Below are 19226 nucleotides of genomic sequence, written 5' to 3'. Positions count from 1 at the left end.
ATTGATGGCACACCCTTCCTTGGATGGCTATGTTCACTCCTCACTCCATTTCAAAACCAGATGTAGCGGAAATAAGCAGCCAAAGAATGGACAAGGAAAGGTTTTAGATTCAGGGAAAGACTTCCATATGATATTGGTGAAAAGACTTGATTTACTGAGAAGATCAGGAAGAGCGAGCAGCAGAAAGCATAGCGCATGTGTTCTTTTTTACCCTTATAACACAGAAACAAAGGAACATCAGGTAAAGATGAATGAAAACAAATTCAAAACCAATAATAAAAAAAAAAAGAAGACATTCTGTTTCATATGCAGACCACAACCAAGTTATGGAGCTGATTGCCTCATATAAAATATCACTGATATAAGTATTTATAAAGATCCAAAAAGGATTAGTCATTGGCATTGCTAATCAAAACAATAAGTTACAACAAAAAGATAAAAATATGGTTGGGCACATGCCAAGTATTAACTGCCTGAGATAAAAATACCCCACATGCAAAATGCAATTCCACATTATAGGGTATCATGTAGGGTTTCTTCTGAAGTGTCTTGGCTGGCTACTGATGGAGGCAGGATATTGGGCTAGAAGGTTTATGGATCCGATTTGCTGAGGCAATTCCTAATTTCTTACTTAGTGATTCAGCAGTGGCACTGCCAGTTAGGGACTCACCAAAATGGGTACTAAGAGCATTTTGAGCAAAGATGTCAGTGAATAAAGATTAGATACCTGACAATAAAACATTTTTTTTTGATGGGGGGGAAAAAAAAAGTAATTTAATGGAGGAAGCTGAGGAGCAAGAGTGCTGTGCTGCTGCTGCTACCCAAACTATGTCTAGCACACAGACAAACACAAGATTTCTGGCTCCTGGCACCTTTAGTGTACACTAAAATGAAATAAGAATTTGTAGCTGTTCAACTAGTGAGTGCATAAAGCCTACACACATACATGCACACCTCCCTTCACCTCCACAACAAAAAAATATGTATATGGTTCTCCATTTCATTTCTACAAAAATGGTGTCAGGCTGCCAAAAGGAAATACTGATAATGGGCTGCAAAGTTTCCCTGTCCTGCAGAAAACTGAGATTCAAAGAAAAAAATATATATATCAAGCTAGTTGTGCAGTGGAGAAAAAGGACATTCTGCATTTTTTCCTCAAGAGTTACAGACAAGAACAGTGCATAACCTGGTGGTCAGAGCATTTTTCACAGATACAGAAATTTAGGGTCATGCCTTTGTTCTGCCTGACTCAATATCTGATCAACCATGCTTTCTTTTCAGTTAAAATATCCCACCTTTCCTAAGATATCTTTTCTGAGAAAAATGTCATCAAAACTGTTACACCCTTGAAAAAGTTTGAAATTCAGTGAAGAATTTTATTTCAACACAAGGCTTTCCTTCAAACAGATAGCAACTGGCTTTAACAAGGACAAAAGCTCTGAAACATCCCTCAGTTTTGCTTTCTTTTCTGCACCAAATCCAGATATGTCAGAACACCTTAACTATCCAGTGTGACAACTTCTGTTTAGCTTAACAGCTTGTTCATTTTCACTGGTGTTCTCTCCAAATATATATAAATAAAAATATATAAATATTTATATGTATATAAAAATATAAAATATTGAAAATATTTAATTATATATATAAATAAATAAAGAATATGAATATATATATAAAACTATAGGCTATAGGACATAATCAACAACAAAAACAAAATTAACCTAGGCAGTGAAAGCACCACCAAAACCCTGAGATTTGCATTTCTGAAATGACACGAGTCATTTTTATTTTTCTAGTTACAGGGGCACCTCACAGTGTAGGGTAAAAGCAACTTAGTGTATCTGAATCATGTTTTTGATCAAACTTTGCTAGGTACCAGTTCAAGTTTTGAGCCTTCCTTAAACAATCACAGATTCTCATTACAAGATGTTATTCACCAAATGGTTCAAATAAACAAAGACAGTCTGGATGAAAACAGTTTGTGGTAACTTTTGCTTTAAACATTCCTATTGCGTGTTCAGCCACTGAGGGTCATCCTTAAAGCTGGATTTTGCTCAGCAGTGCTGCTATCACCTAGTCACAGATGATAATGTAAATCTTGGCATAAACAACACTCTCTCATTTTTATCAGCAGTTCTGAGGTGAGTCCTTTTGTAGCACAGAATATCCCAGCTGAAGAAATAATGTTGAGATGAACACAAAACAGCTCTTCCCGTTAGTGCCACTGCTACCATTAGTAAGTGAATAATAGGAAAGTCCTGTTTTTTCAAAGTGACTCCCAGTTATGTTACAGTCAAACCTACAAGTAAGATATTTTTTTTTTTTTTACATTTGGCACATTTGGTAAAATAAAAAAGATCCGAAACTACTTATAAACTCATGACAAATTTGCATGAAAGATTTTTAGGGATACATTCACAAATGCAGAGGAAGAATAGTAGATGGTGACACTAATTTCTGTTGAAGAAGCCCCTGCTAGGTTAAGGTGCTCATGAGGAACACGGGAGACATCTGGGCTTGTCTACCTAAAGGAACATTAACTGTTAACTCTCACCAGCCAGGACTGTACGTTATCTCCTGCTTTACTGGGTGGTTAGTATGGAAATTTCTCAGTCTTTTTTGTAGGATCTTGCTTCCTTGCCTTAATAAATATGCTGTGTACCAAGAATTGCAGCCCAGGTGTCCCACTTGCTAGATGGACGTCCAAAGCTTTTGTTAGACAATGAGTTTTGTACCCCTTATGAATAAAACCCCAGTGTCCGCAGGGGAGAGGCACAGCACTTTCCAGCAAGTGATGGTTAAAGTACTCTCCCAGGAGGCAACATCCCTTTCCCCGAAGTGGAGGAAGAAAACAAACATGGATCTCATGCACTGATCAGTACGCCTCTCCCACCACAAATGTCTTCCAAGAAATATGCAAGTATTTCATGTCTTATCAAAACAGTATTTTGAACGGAAAAACAAAGCCAGAAAAAATACATTATTTTTGCCTACATCCCAATCATTTCCCACCACACAAGACTTTTTTTGTTATCCCAGACACAAGGTGCACTGGCTTGATGAGCAGAAGCAATGGTGTAGCTGTACTAACACAAGATAGTAAATAACAGGTTTCCAGGTGAAGCTTACTGCTTCGTAAGTAGTTGTGTTCCTCAGGAAACCCCAACCTTTTTTCTCCGCATGTCTACAAAAAGTTGCGAGGGTACCTTCATGAATGTTTCCAGGATGAATGCATGCACATCAAAACACTTCTCTCTACTGTTGATGTGACAGAACATTTTCTAAAATTTGGACACGTTAAGGAAAAGGGGATACACTCACTTGTTTTCACTGTACAATGAGTTAAGACTTCATGGGGCAGGTCAGAAATCGTATTCATTCGACTTCCCAAATTCTCTTGTCTCCCTTGCCTAGAACCTGTAACATGTCCACAGTCACCCTGGGACTGAGTTGTGGGGTTTTCTTACTGAACCAGCTTATGCTATTTTTCCACTCCCCATGTAGTCCCCCTTGGTCAAAAGTTATCTTCAACATAGCTTAATAGCAAGAAACATTCCGCAAAGGCTGCATAGCATTATTTTGTTTTAAACATACTGGGAAATGAAGTGTGTGGGTTTTGGATTCTAGGATCCAGACCATCTGTTAAACCTATCAGAGGTTTGAATTCTAATTTGCTGTTGATTTAAAAATAGTCCCAGCATTACCCTGTCATTTTCTGTAAATTATATATTATTTAGTTTGCCATTTTTAAATATTATAACGTCGTCTTCTCTCTTCTCTTATGGTTTAATTTAGATTCCTTATCATCTACACTAGTACCATTCTTCCCTCCCAGTAACAGATCCTCGCCTCTGTTCTATGCCAGGGAACCTACCAGACTACTCACAGGTTTGAAAGCTGGCTCAGAAACATGAATGTTATAAGCTGAGCATAACTTCATCACTGCTGTGAGATATCTCTGTATAAAAAGCAAAAAACGAACAAAAGTTTATTTATTCTGTGGGTTTCATCAGTTTACCTATAGTCACCTTACTCATCACATATCTTGTAGTAACTTCTATTACTACCTAAATGACCAGCAATTAAGGTATCACTGCTACTATATTAAACCGACAAGCTCTGGAAAAAAATTTCCTAGTGAGCCCCAATTTGCATTTCTCAGAATGAAGATGGATGTCATTCTCATATTTTACCTTTTGCAATGGACTCGGCACATAGCATCGTGGACTCCCATGGTATTGCCTTCGCAGTCCATCCCACAGTGTTAAATGTGACATATTTTCTCAGAATACAAACAAAAGGGCTTCAGCCCCCTCCTAATGGGTGTGCAAGAAGCTAGTTCTGCCCAATATAATAGTGGCCTTTTCTGCTGAAACGGCTGGCAGCTAGAGCAACAAAACCAGATTATTTAGTTTACCTGCAGATTACCTGGATGCTTCTGTAAAGTCGTACAGAAATCGTTTTATTTGTATTTACATCACAGAAATCAAAGTTGCTGTTTTCAAGCTCTGGTTGCAGCAGGAGACAACACAGGCTCATCCAGCAAACAGGAACAGATTTAGGTTTAAACAAAACCTGACACTGCAGTTCCCCACCGGCTCAGATTATTAACGGATGATACAGCAGAGCTTTGTGAAGATCAGGACTTTTTACACTCACTTGTTGCCTAACCCCAGCCAGGGAAAGACAGACTCAAGGTCTGCATTGGCCACTCTTTCCAAAAGCAGTGGCATGTATAGTTATTTTATTTCCTGGGACATTCCTGTCCCCTCACTTCAGACTCTCAATAGGAAAGTGTACTTGGCCCGAGGAGGAGTATGTGCATGCTCTATCTTATCATTTGTAAAACATACACGTCTAAAGCAGTCGATTCTCAAACATGGCCAGCGTAAAATAAATTTATTTCTCATTACTCATTTGTATTTTGGTTTAGCTATCAAAACTGCAGCTGTCATGAATTTGCGTGGCTGCAGATGCGGCCACATTAAAAACGAATTGTCTGCAGTGGGTTACATGCAGGCAGCTCTTGCCCCTGTGAATTCACAGACTAAGCTGTGTAATACTGCAACCCTCAAGACACCTCTTCCCCCAACATATTAAGTTTTCCTATTGCAAATGACTAAAAATTCAGAGATAATTGCCAAAAAGCAAAGTAAAGGGCTGCTATTAGTTGCAAAAGCAGCACTACACCCATCCATGCACAGAAGCAAACCACTGCTCCAGGTGCTTGGTACCTCTTAAAGATTTGACCAATTTGTCTCATCTTATTAGAGATTATAATGGTTTATAATGCAAAGAACTTAATATCTTTAGAATTATATATCTTAGTCCTTTAGAATTGCAAAGATCAAATGTCAAAAGTTTTGTCCTCTTTTGTAAGCTCCTTAGAAGGACATGCTGATTATTATGTGAAGTGTTTTGGGGATTACAACCAAGAACTATCATCTACTGACCTTAGCACTGGGAATGCCAAAAATTCCTGCCACTGAGCCTGTTAGTCACAGACTGGATTGCAGACAAAGATTGATGCATCTCCCAGAAGTTTAAATTACCATATTTTTCCACATAATTTTAAATCTCCAGTTACAGATTTGAAGACTCTAACTCATTCTTCAGCCACTTTCTCTTTCCACGTCATAAGAACACAACACAATCTGACAGGGGTACTTGTCCACATTTAATGGAGATGCATTTGGAATCAGGACCGAGGCTTCTAGGAAAAGTACCACAAGTTCAACGCGGCTGCTCCTTCTGTGCTGCAGTGAAGCTCATGTGACAAAATACATCTATACTGACAAATAAATTACTAGGGAGGAATCACCAACGAAACAGTCATTTCACCCACCAGTTCTTCTAGGGAATTAAAGACCAAGAAGGTAAACAAAACACTGAACTGGAAAAACCCAAACAGGAATAGTACACATGAGGGCAGAGCAAACAAGCCATGCGGTAGCAGAATGGACAGCGGCAGCAACCTTCAGACAGACGCAAATGGGACGTTGCCACTTTCTCGGAGGGGTTTTAATTCCCTCCATGGATCAACTCAATGTTACAGCAGCTTCTCCTAATACTTGATGTGCTGAACTGTAGCTGCATGCAGAAGGCTGGACCCGGGAAAGCCACAGCGCCTGGCGCTGGGCAGCCTGCTCCAAGGAACGCCATGCCCTGGCTCAGCCCGCCGGCCGCCCTGGCTGGAGCGAGCTCCTCCAGCTCCCCCCCGTCCCCATTCCTGGGCTGGTATTTGCTTAGTGTCAGACAGACACAAGAGGGCTGTGGCAACACATGGCGGTGGCCTTCGGCAGACTCTTTAAACCATAACTGTACGTTAAGACTTTGTTTTGGGCAGACTCTCATTTGGGTGGTTTATTTTTACTACTTTTTAATTACTCTAATTGAAGGGGGAATATTTCCCTTCATTTCTCCCATTCAGCCACTTCACCTCCTCCCACCCGCTACTCCCTTTTGAGTCTCTGCCTGCAGACACCACGGTTAGTCATATTTCTGCATTACGCTGAAGGTTGGTTGGGCCTTCCCCCTCCCTTCAATTCTGCTGGAAAATAGAGAACAGATGAATTTCATTAACTCCCTTGGCTTGTAGGTCGACACACCCTACTACTCGTAAACACAGGGATTAGCTAAGTCCTTCTAATAAACAGAAGAGTGAAAAAAAGGTCTGGCTGCTATTTATTTAAGGGATTTTGTGTTTACAAAGGAGAGGGGAGCACATGTGAGCAAACCTGCTATTTAGCCCTGATTGAGTGAGAGTGGCCCAGAATGAGGAGAGAAAGGCTTTCCCCACAACCACTTGAACTTTAAGAGAGTCCCCGCTACATAAAGGCTGGTAACCTGCCTGGTCACCTGCAGGATCCGTTACAGACCAGCATGCATCTTTGCAACTCTCGCAAATACTTAGCTAGAGCATGGTTTTGCTGGAAACTACAGCTCAAACCCAGAGCTGCACAATAGTTTTCATAGGTAATTAACTGGGCTGATTTTGTTGCTTTTGTGCATGTTTTCATCTAAACAGCACAAAGTAATTCTCCCCATTCTGATAGACGAAAGAAGGCGAAATGCCTCGGTGCTCTCAGATGATGTGGAAAAGAGCAGGCTCTTCCAGAATAACTCAGGAAGCATTCAGCACCTGCTGCGCTAACGCGGAACAGGCTTCCAAATCCCCAGCAGATTTTTTGCTCAACATTTGATATCCATTTTTCACATCCAATTATTAATCTGCATATACTGAATTCTTTATTTTCTGCAGATCTGCCTGATAATTTAAGCCCTGAAATAAGAAGGCAGAAAATGAGAGAGAAAATTAAGATCTGATTCCCAGATGGATGCCACAACTGGGAGGGAGGTGGGAGCACACAGAATAAGTCATTATAATTCAGGATGTATTTCTTGTACTGCAGCTTACTAAACAAACATTTGGATCAGAAGAGGCAGGGTAGTTTGGGATTTAGTAGTGATTTCCATGAATGACCCTGATTTATTGAGAGTTCTCAACACTAAAGCCTCACATTTCAAGGTCTTCCCCGTCCTTGTTATTCAGGACCGTTGGCCTCATTTTCCATGTCAGCTCTTAGAGGAGAACCATATTTTAACAAATCTATCACTATTGATATAAAGGAATGCCTTTTATTTTTAATGCCATCATCAGGATATGCACTGTGATAAGCATTCCCAAAAATAGTGGAAGTGAAGAAGTCTACAAAATAATTTCAGAAATCAGTTTGCAAAAAGAAACTTCTATAAATAATCTCAGGTTCTTCCAGCCAGGAGAATAATGCTATCATACAATTTTTTGTATAAATCTGTCTTTTCACTAATGCCTTTTGAATTTTCACAAAACCCCCCAAAATAAACAAGTCCATTCCTCTTTTACAAATGTTTTAATTTTCCATTAAGGAATCAGATCCTGAAAAGGTCAGAAGCAGTACCAGCAGATTAGTAGGTGCTTCCACTGATTGCAACTGGGTTATGCAAAACACATCTCATTTCCTTTGAGCTATCAAGCCAAGGTTTGAATACAGAGAGTGAGCAAATATAGAAGCACAGCTGCTTTAAGCTTCCTCCAGTCCTCACTCATAATGCACAAGTGGTGCTCCTGCACCAAACTGCACTGCGATCAAAACCAGCTGATCCTGAGTTTATCAGAATGCTACTGTTTAAATTGCACTTGAGTTTTTACATTTTCCCCTAATATATTTTACGGGGGTCCTTGTAAATCTGAGAAAATGCTGGAGCAGCTATAGCTACTAAGTGTTGTTAGCGTTTCCCTTCGCAATTTTTCCTGATGCTCTCCACTGCCTCGTGTGGACATTGGGCTTGACTGCCTCGAACTCAGCTTAAAAGAAACCGTTCGTCTTGTTCTTTCCCAGATAGATAGATAGATAACATCCTTCATGTGCATATCCCAGAGCGCTTAGCATGCATTAAAATCAAGTGAAATAAGAGAACATAAATTGCAAAGCAAGGAAAATTAAATATTTCTTTAAGACTTGATTTAAACACACTCAACAACATTAGGAGGTGGGTGGGTGGGTGCCACAGAGGGGAGAATCCACTATTACATTAATTCAACCTCTTTATCGTACCAAATAAATAATAAAATTGGGGATGAAGGCATTGCTAGCCAGATGGCATATAGGGTAAAACACTGACTCCCCTTGAGCAGTTTCTGGTCAAATACGGACAGCTTAATTCATGGAAAAGATGACAATTTTTAGTTCCAAGCTTTAGAGACTGTGTTAACAACTGCCTAGAAACGCTGAAGTGAGTGTCTAAGATCAGCTACTGACCTCCTAACCCTGCCTGGCTGCCTATGGACCCAGCCCACTGTACTCCCAGCACGCAGCACCCGTGTGGGCTGCAAGCCAACCTCTTCTACAGAAAGAACTCACAAGATATTTCCTATTGGCCTTGTGTTAAGTTCTGATTTGATCATCATTAGCGTTCAACAGAAAAGCACCTACCGCATGCAGTGTGTTTAAGATCAGATCATTAACATCCAGTTCAAATAATGCTGCTTGGAAACTTCTTAGGCATCAGTTGCAAAAAACGTTCTTGTGTTTCTAACCCCCTTTTGCTCACAGGAGATTTCAGCACTAAGGTTGTCTGCCATGGATTAGATTGCAGGGTTTCCTGATGGCAGCGATGTGAAGCCTGTGTCTTTTCAAGGCTATGTTGCATTCCAGCAGTGACTATCAGGTAATATTTACAGGAGCTGCTGGTTTAAGCGTGCAATGATTGTGTACTCTGTTACTTCATGGCACTGTGTGTCTGGTTCACCTTATGTAGCAGAGACAACAAAGCTGTTAAATTGTCCTCCTTGAACTTACAAACCTTTCCAAAGCAACATCTCTGCACATGAGCAGTTTTGCTCCAGCTGAAATGGCTCTGCTTATCCATGTTAAGCCTGCCATACAGGAGACCATTTCCTTTTATTTTCCCCCCATAAAAAGTTGAATTATTTAAAAAAAAAAAAAAAAAAAAAAAGAAAGAAACATTTTCTTGAGTGGTTGCAGGTCACTCTGGATCAGTGAGGTTTAACTTTAGTGTGTTGTGATGAAATATTAATACCAAGTCAGTGTGTTTATTTCTTCAAGCGTCTGGAGCCACTGAGTGTTTATGCCTCAAGATTAGCAGGAAGTGTACCCATGCATAGCAGCCCTGTACTTAGAAAGTCTGAGATTTCAACATTTGAAGACTGTCCACGGCAAATCAGCTGCATCGGATTGTGTGTCAGTTCTGCTGTGAAACACAGAGTTGTTCCCACAAGATTTCAATCCCATAATGAACCAACAGATTGTCAGGTTAATAACAGTGTTAGCAAGGCATGTCTCAGTCTCTGCGTTTCCACTGCAAAGTAGTCGGACTTATCTGGAGCAAGCAAAATCAGGCCATAAACTTACCACTGGTGGCTGAGATGGTAAGAGGGTCCCAGTTTATTCTTTGTGACAGCAAATACCCTTGGTCAGGTATAGCTTGCTTTGTGTTTCAGCATCTGAGACATCACCTGTTAAAAAGCTAAGAGACAAAACTGGTTCTCTAAGTTTTGAAGAAAACTCATGAGCTCATCATACAGTAAATGGACACCATTTGGTGGGTTGTAACAGGCTTCCAGAACACCTCTGGTAAGGCACAGCCACAGCAAAGGCTCGGAGAGGTGGGGCCAGGAGAACTGTTTGCACAGAAGGCCAGGACGTGAGGGCTGAACGAGCGCCAGGAAATCTATAGCCTCCCTCAAACCCAGCCTGCACCAGTTCACTCCATAAACATGCAGGACAGGAAGCCACTTGCCTTTCCCATTTGAAAGGTTAGAAGGGTCCTAAAGGAAGGGCAAGCGTAGGAGCAAAGGCAAAACGTAGAGGAAAAAGGATACTGCAACGTCCTGCCCCAGTTTCACAGTCTGTTTGGGGGCAGAGCCACTTCCCCTGTTCCTACAACAAGTGGAAACAGGATTTGTATTTTGGCTGAGAGTCTCTCTCGTGTCATTTACATGGGGCCATCTCAGAATTAGTCTTTTTAGGTGGGTGTTTCTCCAAATGGATGAGTCACAAAACCAAGGTCCTGGCCCCACAGCCACGTTCAGCCTAGATTTCCTTGCTATAGTTTTCAGTCTGGCACTGACAATTAGTGCCAAAGCAGCTAGAGCCGCTTGAAAGGAAATGCAAGCTACTAGACCAATTTGGCTTTGCTGTACGGGAGGAAATACAGTACAATGCATTACAGCTTGCTATGCAGAGCAATTTTCCTGCAAGCAATAGCCCAAGATTTCAGAGCGAAATACAAAAAGTTAGCACGGTGAAAGAAGAGTTACCAGACAAAGTTTCTTATGGGACATAAGAAATCTCTGTATGTGCAGAGACTGATTGGAAAAATAAAAATGAAGAAAGCTAAGGGGATGCTGCTTGGCAAAGGTGCCAAGGAGGTGGCTCACACTGACAGCGATCAGATGTGACTGAGCAGACAGAGGGAAGGCAGCACTAGTTGTCATGGGAGGGACATGCAGGTGAGGTTTCTGAGGCAGGCTGAGGTTTCAGAATGGCTCGTTCTCAAACAGGGAAGGATGAAGCAGGCTTCGAGCAAAATAATCAGCCTGTCTGCTCCCATGTCTGTGTTCACATTTGGTGTTTAAGCCTGGCATGTAGGTGATGTGAATATGGCATTCAAACTGGCTGAGTTCATGTCCGGTGGATGCTTGCTAATGTTATACAGAAGAGTTTCCTAAACCACTTGAAGGTGATTCAGTACTCCACAAACTGCAATCTGGTCTATATACACACTGATGCAGAGGATTTTTAATTCTAGTCCAATTATCTAAGAAAAAAAAATAATAGACATGATTCAAAAATTTATCATCTCTACTACCTTAAAGGTGTAAGTCAATAAGTATTCCTTTCTAAAGAATGGTATCAACTTCCCTGACATTATACATGCCTCAATATATATTAAACTAATTTATACCTACAGCATACAGCTATGTAAATTTGGGAGCAAACAGAAATGCTGCTGCGAACCTACAGAACTGTAATCTTTAAGATAACAGCACGATATTCAGAATGGGGACTGATTCTGCCCTTTTAATAATTCTTTTACATACCTGAAAAAGAGGGGAAAGGCAAATATTCATGCCCCTTTAAGAGCCCCTCCAAAAATAAAGATAAGTATCTAGACAGAAACACACACAAAGAGATTATCTCCGCTTGACATAAACATTTGCAGTGTAAGTAGTAAGATACACACACAAAGAGGAAAAAATAAATTAGATAAGTCATAATAGTACTATAATAAAACTATAAAGCAGGAGACTGCTCCAGGCATTTGACATGCATCTTGGCACTTTTAATGAGGGGAAACAAAAGACTCAAAGTGCATTCTCAAGAGCTTGTGTGTGTGTGTGTATGTGTGTGCATGTGAATGTTTGTGCGAGAGGGAGAGGAGGCAGTGATGGTTCTCGGGGGGAGGAGGATGCTCACCGAGGCCCATCAGGTAGCAGTAAATCTCTGCTGTCGGGCACACCCCACCTTGCTCCTCACGCTACATTAGGCATGTTGTACTCCCTTTGGTTTATGGAGGGTTGTGGTGCTAAATGAGATAGAACAAGAGCTGCAGTATCAAGGGATCTAGTGACTGTCTCCACCAAGCAGCTCCCCAAGTGAGGATTTCTCCATTTGTTTCTTCCTTGGAGGATTGTGCCAGGAAAGGAGTCAAACACCCCCCCACCCCCCCAACTCCTGCAAGTGATTTATGCACACCCCAAGTATCTGGTTCTGTATTCTGTATTCCAGGCTCTGGGAAAGGTGTCATTTATCTCACCTGTCACTAAAATGCAGTTCTGTGACTTCTTTCTTAATTTGTTAGCCTCTGCTTTGCAGAGAAGCAGAGCATCTGCAATTTCCTAACAAATCCTTGGCATTTTTGGATGGACGGGCCACATGGCAGCGTTCTTTGGAAAAGCAGAAATATGTACAAGCATACCTTAAACCCACGGGCTGGAGTGTAACACACCGAGCTGCTGCTGCCCTCTGGCATTCTCAGCCCCTCCTGGAACCCGCTTTTATCCTATCTTTCCTTCAATATGCTCCAGCTGCCTCTTGACCTTTCAGTATTTTAAGTTGATTCATTTTCATTTTTTATTATCTTTAACTAACAGCCACAGTTTAGGCCACCACTGTATTATTTTCATGCTGTAAAAGACCAAGAGCAAGTTCTGCACAGGCGACTAGGCCATGCAGGAATATAGGTGGGCAAAAATCCAAACCCAGATAGTTTGCCAGACATTCATAACCTTTCAAAACATGTTTTCATGTCTCATTGGGGCAAAAAATAAAATCTTTTTAATGGAAAAAAGAAATGAGATGGGATGTTAGAGTAAACCAGCAGTCTGTACATTTTTAATGTACTAAATATGGATTCAAGCTCTTTCTGGAAACTAAAGATGTAGCTTCAACCTTTGGTTTTCAAAGCACTTCATTATGGGACTCTAATCTGTCTGATAGCTGCTGAATTCTGACCAATATCATGAAAATGTTGCCTACATTAGGGAAGATATCTGCACTGAGAAAAACACACTCAGTAAGAAAACACAACCTGAACTAGACCTGCAAGATGATCAGCTTGGTATTAACCACCACATCTCAGACAACTCGCGGTGTTACTGTCAAAATCTCACCAAAGTCCACCTATAGATGAAGAGGAAACAAATTTATCAATTGAGAAAGCCAAAAAAGGAACTTCATTTTACCACCACTTACTCCAAGATCATCTACATCACATGCAGTTCCAGTTGCCTCAGAGAAATGTAACAGCAGAACTACAACAGAAAAAGCAACAGGGTTGACCAGAGGTGTACAGGAAGGAGCAGACAGACTAAACAGACTTCTAGAAAAGAGGGATGACTAAAGAAGGACTACAAGAGAGGTCTGCAAAACCAGAGTTCAGTAACAGCTACAAGACCATCAACCGTATGAGGACAGCTGTTAAGAAATGCTTACTCACTGGTTCTAATGAAGCAAGAGCTAGGGATTACCCAATGAAACAGAGGGCTTCAAGCTACAAAAGAAAGGAACTTTTCATTCTATGTGTATTTAAACTGGCACTTGTTGCTAATGGATGCTCTGCAGTCCAAAAAAATAGGAGCACTTCAAAACCAGAAGACACTGTAAAGTTTCATGGAGCCAGGTTGGCCCACATGGACAGTAACTATTTGCTGGAAGCCTGGGGTACCTCTGGACATGCAATCATGGTCTTGTTGCTGGAAAGGGAACACCCGTCTTGGGTGTCACATGATTTTGCAGCAACGCTTAGTGTGATTGCAGGACAAAAGTAACCAAATATACCCCAAACTACCTGTCTGCCTTCCTAAACACAAGACAGGCATAGACAGGCAGAGGTCTCAGCTGTGCAGGGAACGTCAGTCAACTGCGGGACACCTGAGTTTCAGCTGATCCTAGGAGGTTTTAGCGTGTAACCTCCTGCACGTCTCATTTTATCTGAGAATGCCAGGACCTTCCCTTGGTCAGAATTAAGACTTGCTGGAGCTGTATGTTTGTTGGACATATATGACATGGTATCTAGAACTCCAAACTGCTAACCACCAGTGCCACAGTAAACTTTTAGCTTAAGTATGTGTGTATATATGTATCTCAATCAGAACTTGCCACTTGAGGAATGCAGAAATAGTATAGATCTTTAAAATGTCTACCCTGATTCTAATATAAATCCAATTTTGTTGATGTTGGGAAAGAAAAAGGAAACATATTTCACTGTCACCCTAATACCATGTCAAGTTTGTTTAAAAAAACACAATAATCAAAAGACCCAGGATGAAGAAAACCATCAGAGAGGTTTAGTTCTGGTTTCTTCCCACTCTCACAATGCCGTTCGTTCACACAGAAGAAACATTCTCTACAAATATCCAACTTATTGCATATCCTGATGGCTATAATCACCCATATGGAGGGCATTATGATAGCCCACCAGGACAAAAATAAGGAAAAAGATTTAGAGGCAGTGCTCAGCAGAACATACAGTATCCCACCCTCTTGCTTCCTGCCCATCTTGGTAAGAAAGTATTTGCTTGATTGCTTTAAGAAGTCCTTGGCCACACCTCATTTAACTTATTTTCCCGATCAATCAGGTCAAGTCCCTGAAAAAATCCCCTCAGGTTGCCTTTTTAAACGTTGACTTCTTGCCTTTTAAGCAAACAAAATAGAAGTTTCCTTTTCAGCTGGCATGAGCTGGAGTCCAGATGCAGGGCTCCAACCCAAAAACAGCATTCAGCAAAGGACCCACATACCAAGCAGGATGACTGATTTTTGCCTGCACTTCCCCTCCCCTTTTTCTCGTGCCTTGGGAAATATTTGGGATGCACAAGTAGACAGCCTTTTTTAGACATCGCCTGTTTCTAGGACGAAAAGAGTAGGTGAATGGATACAATAGGCCCAGAAAGTAGAGCTGTTTAATCAAAACCAGTCACGAACAAAAGAAAGCCAAGGAGCCCAGGAGGATAATTATATTTCACACATCAATTAACATTCCTTCGCTGCCACTTAAGAAATCCCATTTAATTGTTCTGCCTAAGTCCTGATTGTATAAGATGTCGTACAGAAGGTGAATTGGCTACAGTGGAGGGTGCCGTGTTATAGAAAGTGTACAAAGCTGTATCAGTAGAAAGTCTGTCTTTCTGGTGTGTTAACCCTGCCTGTTCACTTGCATGGATAGCACTAATGCATACTTTGCATTAGCAGGATCACAGGCAGTGATCCAAAATCTAATCTCAGCCACCCTATGGTACTTACGGCACCAGCTCTTTATATTCATATCACAATGGCAGCTAAAGGCTTCAACAGATCTATATAAACATAACAAGACACTTTCTACCTGATAATCTTAAAGGAAAGGAAAAAAAGCATGCCTTCACTAAAGGCAGGGAACTCAGCCTTGGACAAATTGAGCAATTTAATTAAGCAAGGTCATGAGACAAGAGCTAGGTAGTGGCCTTATATCTCTGTATCTCAGTTTCTTAATACCAGATATTATTCTTTCAGTGGGATTTCTAAATACTATAGTAACAGGAAAAAAAAGCAATCATCACCATCATTCTCAAATCCGTTTTTCATTTAAAGAAGAGGGAGTTTGGGAAAAGGTCAGTATGCCTGGTGTTTTACAAACATAAAATACATTTTTCCAATGTAAAGAAACATTAAAAAAGAAAAAGTTTGAAAGCTAAACAAACCGTTTCTAATGGAAAACCTGTGAAAAAGCAAGCCAAAACACTTTTATGGCTATTTATTGGAACCATTTAAACATTACATGGTGGCAAATCAATGAGCAACCTCTGCCAGCCCACTGGGTCATACCACAGGCACCCTCCACAGCCCAGCAGAGAGACAATTCCCAAACCTTTACTCCCATCACACTGCAACCCAACTTCCTTCTGGGGTAGAGATTTCTTAGTGGATTTTTGTTTGCTTTTTACTAATTAGACTACATCTTTCAGAGGTCCTCCCGCAATGCCCTATGCTGTCATTCCCGTAAGAGCACAGACCTGTCTTCATAGCAGCCAGCAGAGCAGCTTGCACCAAAGAGTTAAGCCAGGATGGTTCATATTTGCCATTTCTTCTCCCTTCCCCCAAATTCTGTCAAAAAGGACTTTGACTCTCTAATTGCATCTGCAGGGGCACTTCTGCTAGCATAAGTGTGTTGATGTGACATCCAGATCCTATTTTTTAAAATCTTCTTAACCAATTATGCCAACAAACAACACCTTTACAATTAGAATAAGCCTCAGATATAGACTGGATAATAGATACTATTTAATAAATTCAAAGCATACTAACACCAGGATATCTACAGAATATCTACAGAATTACAGATTTATGTCCAGCCACCCAGAATAATAATTTCTAAAAGACTTACAGGAAAAATAAATTAACTTCTCTCCATTTAGTAAGAATAATGAAAACTGAATTGCTCAGTATGTCTTTATTGGGTGCTGTATATCTGATAAAAGAAAGCCATATTAAAGATACAGCACGTTGTTATTTTTAAGTCATGCGATTTTCTCTGTCACTAAGAAGTAACAGATTTTATTGAACAAAATAGTTAAAAATACATGGATTGTGACAGCCATCAAAAAATGAGTAAACAGAAAATCATGAAGATTTTTTTCCTGTTCTTTGAACTGGACACACTCTTTTTTCACCTAAATAAATACTAAATAGATTTGAATTAACTTAAAACACTACTACTTTTTTTTTTTTTTTTTTTGATTAATTGCATGATCCTTCCACAAAGTATTTGACTCCTTAGGCAGTCTCACCATATGGACTTAAAAGTCTCCACGGATGGACTGCAGCTCCACCATAGATCTGTTTCAAATCAGCTCCCTATGCTGAATGTCTGCAGAAGGAGTTATTTATGAAAAGTGACTTGGGAACTTCTGATTTGAATGTACCGATGTTTTAAAAAATATTTAATTGCCGATATATTTCACATGCTATTATCAAATAATTATTCTTATTATACTTATCCATTTCTTAATAACACAATTCCATGCCATTTTTCATAACTACGGGGTGGGATCTTTTAAATAAATTTTAAAAAAAAGAATTTTGGGTTTATGAAATACATCTTTAGAACACAGAGCAAATATTACATAAAATTTAATTAGCTACAAACTCGAGATAAAGAAAATACAATATCTTTACTTTGTTCATGAGGAGAGTGACACAGAAGATAATTTTCTTCTTCAAGGCCCTCTAGTAAATTTCTTTGACAGGAGTGAGATTATAACTGAGGAGTTCCTTACTCCCCACCCAGCACTCACTCCGCGAATTCATACTGCCTTCACAAGCTTTATGAAGTTTCACTGTGCAGTGCAAGTGTGTTGAATAGAATATAATCTCCCTGTTGCATCAAAACCAGTATTTTAAACAGGCCAGCTGGCTCCCCTCCTGACATTAACTCATGCCAGGCTCCCTGCTGCATTTCAATGGTTAACACACACATAACGCCTTTCCTCTGAACCCTCAAATCTTCCTGCACAGCTACTGGGGAGGAGAGAAGATAGGAAGAGGAGAAAGCGAATGCAAAGGAAGACATGTGAAGTAGTAAGTCACTGGGCTGGTGATGCCAGAAGGCACTATGGTTAGGGCAAAAACATTCATAACTAATCGTTACATGACGTTCAGGGTGGTCATGACAGCCATAGTGCCCATATAGGACAAGGTAGAGATGAGCGCACTGGTAACGCTCAGAGCGGTACCTGCCCTGTTATCAGACTGCAGGAACCTCAGCAAGGAGTCACCCAAGGGCAGTGCTCCAGTGCCTCTGAAAAAATAGCATCCCAGACACTCACAGGCTACGGATTGGCTTTCAGTTTCATAGCCATCCTACAACACTTTGTAGCCACAGTGACAACAGGTCTGGCTATCTCATCTCTGTATTTAAGTGTCCAGATCCCATTTACTGCCACGAATGGCATCCTGAAATCAACAGGAGTTGAGCTCATGCTTAATGCTTAGCATGACATAAAGTGACGTCCTTTAAGAGAGACTTCAGATCTGATTCACACGGGTACTTGAGCTGTTTGTTTAATAAACTTGTAGCAAGTAAACAGAAAGAAACCCCAGGGATCACTTGAGGAAACTAAAGCAAAAGATGAACTTATACCATCATTAATGAGGGTGAATTAAAAATAGAGGAGGGGGCCACTGCAGTGTTCCTTCTCTACCAGACAACTGCACTCCAGCTTGAAGGTGATCTATACCCACTAAACCATTAAAGCTTATTTTCATGTAGCCAACATTTTTGTGGATGCGGGTTTACATCTGCAATTTCCTCACTGAGACATGCAACTCCTTGTCTTACCCTATACACCCACCCCTCAGTCACAAGCCTTGTTACTGTTATTTCTGAAAACAGACTGCAGAGACATACATGGAAGCAAAGTTACGAGTGCAAAACTGTATTATGCAAAGTTCAGGCAAGATTAGTGCTGAGGGAAAAAAATAAAGGAAAAAAAAAAAAGCAGATAATTTCTTTGAACCTCAAGTACTAGTGATTTGTTAAATCCGCATTGTAGTAGGTTAGAAAGTGAGAGTTTCCAAACCTGAGCTGCAATACTGAGACTGGCAGGAATTTCATAGTAATAAAGTCTCTTTCCTCAAATCCACAGCAGAATTTTGCAGGATACCTCATCAGTAACACAGACTAGCGCAAGCATGTCAAACACATCCCCTGTATCTTCAGTGATTTCAGTGGAAGATCTAATCAATCTACATCTCTGCCCTCCTCTGCTCAATGCTTAGACTCCAAAAACTCTAAATATTTGAAATGAAGGCTGCAATAAATAACAAACACCAGCAGTAATTAGGGACCACCACAACCCCTACTGCCTTCAGTTCTACATTCAGAGCACCATTCCACCTTCCTTCTCAAATACAAGCATAGAGTGGCACAAACATTTAAAAACAAGCAAAGAAACTAAAAGCCTCCAAGCAGGCTTTCTGAACAGTAAAGAATGCAGCCAGACAAAAGGCCCTTCCAAACAAAGGATAAGATTAATAAACCCATGACACATTAGTCATATCTCTCAAGGCACTACAGTGAGACGCTTGGAACTGCACTAGTGAGGAACATGTAAGGAACAGGACAGAAAAGGAGGATGGTTTCATGACTGAAGGACTTCACTGGGAAATGGAATGTTTGTTTTCTAT

At 40.6% G+C, this 19226-nt stretch overlaps 1 long non-coding RNA gene across 1 annotated transcript in view; it reads right to left on the bottom strand.

Moving 5' to 3' along the window:
- LOC129737009 (uncharacterized) overlaps positions 1–19226 on the bottom strand; it is a 208567-nt gene that overhangs the window by 49008 nt on the left and 140333 nt on the right. Inside the window, exon 3 of the long non-coding RNA XR_008734310.1 lies at positions 9915–10018. This is a non-coding gene — a long non-coding RNA (uncharacterized LOC129737009). The remainder of the gene's footprint in view (positions 1–9914; positions 10019–19226) is intronic.

Source organism: Falco cherrug, chromosome 10 (assembly GCF_023634085.1).
Source record: "Falco cherrug isolate bFalChe1 chromosome 10, bFalChe1.pri, whole genome shotgun sequence".
Taxonomy (NCBI): domain Eukaryota; kingdom Metazoa; phylum Chordata; class Aves; order Falconiformes; family Falconidae; genus Falco; species Falco cherrug.
The sequence above is the reverse complement of the archived record's forward strand: the minus strand, read 5'-3'. Positions and strand labels throughout refer to the sequence as shown.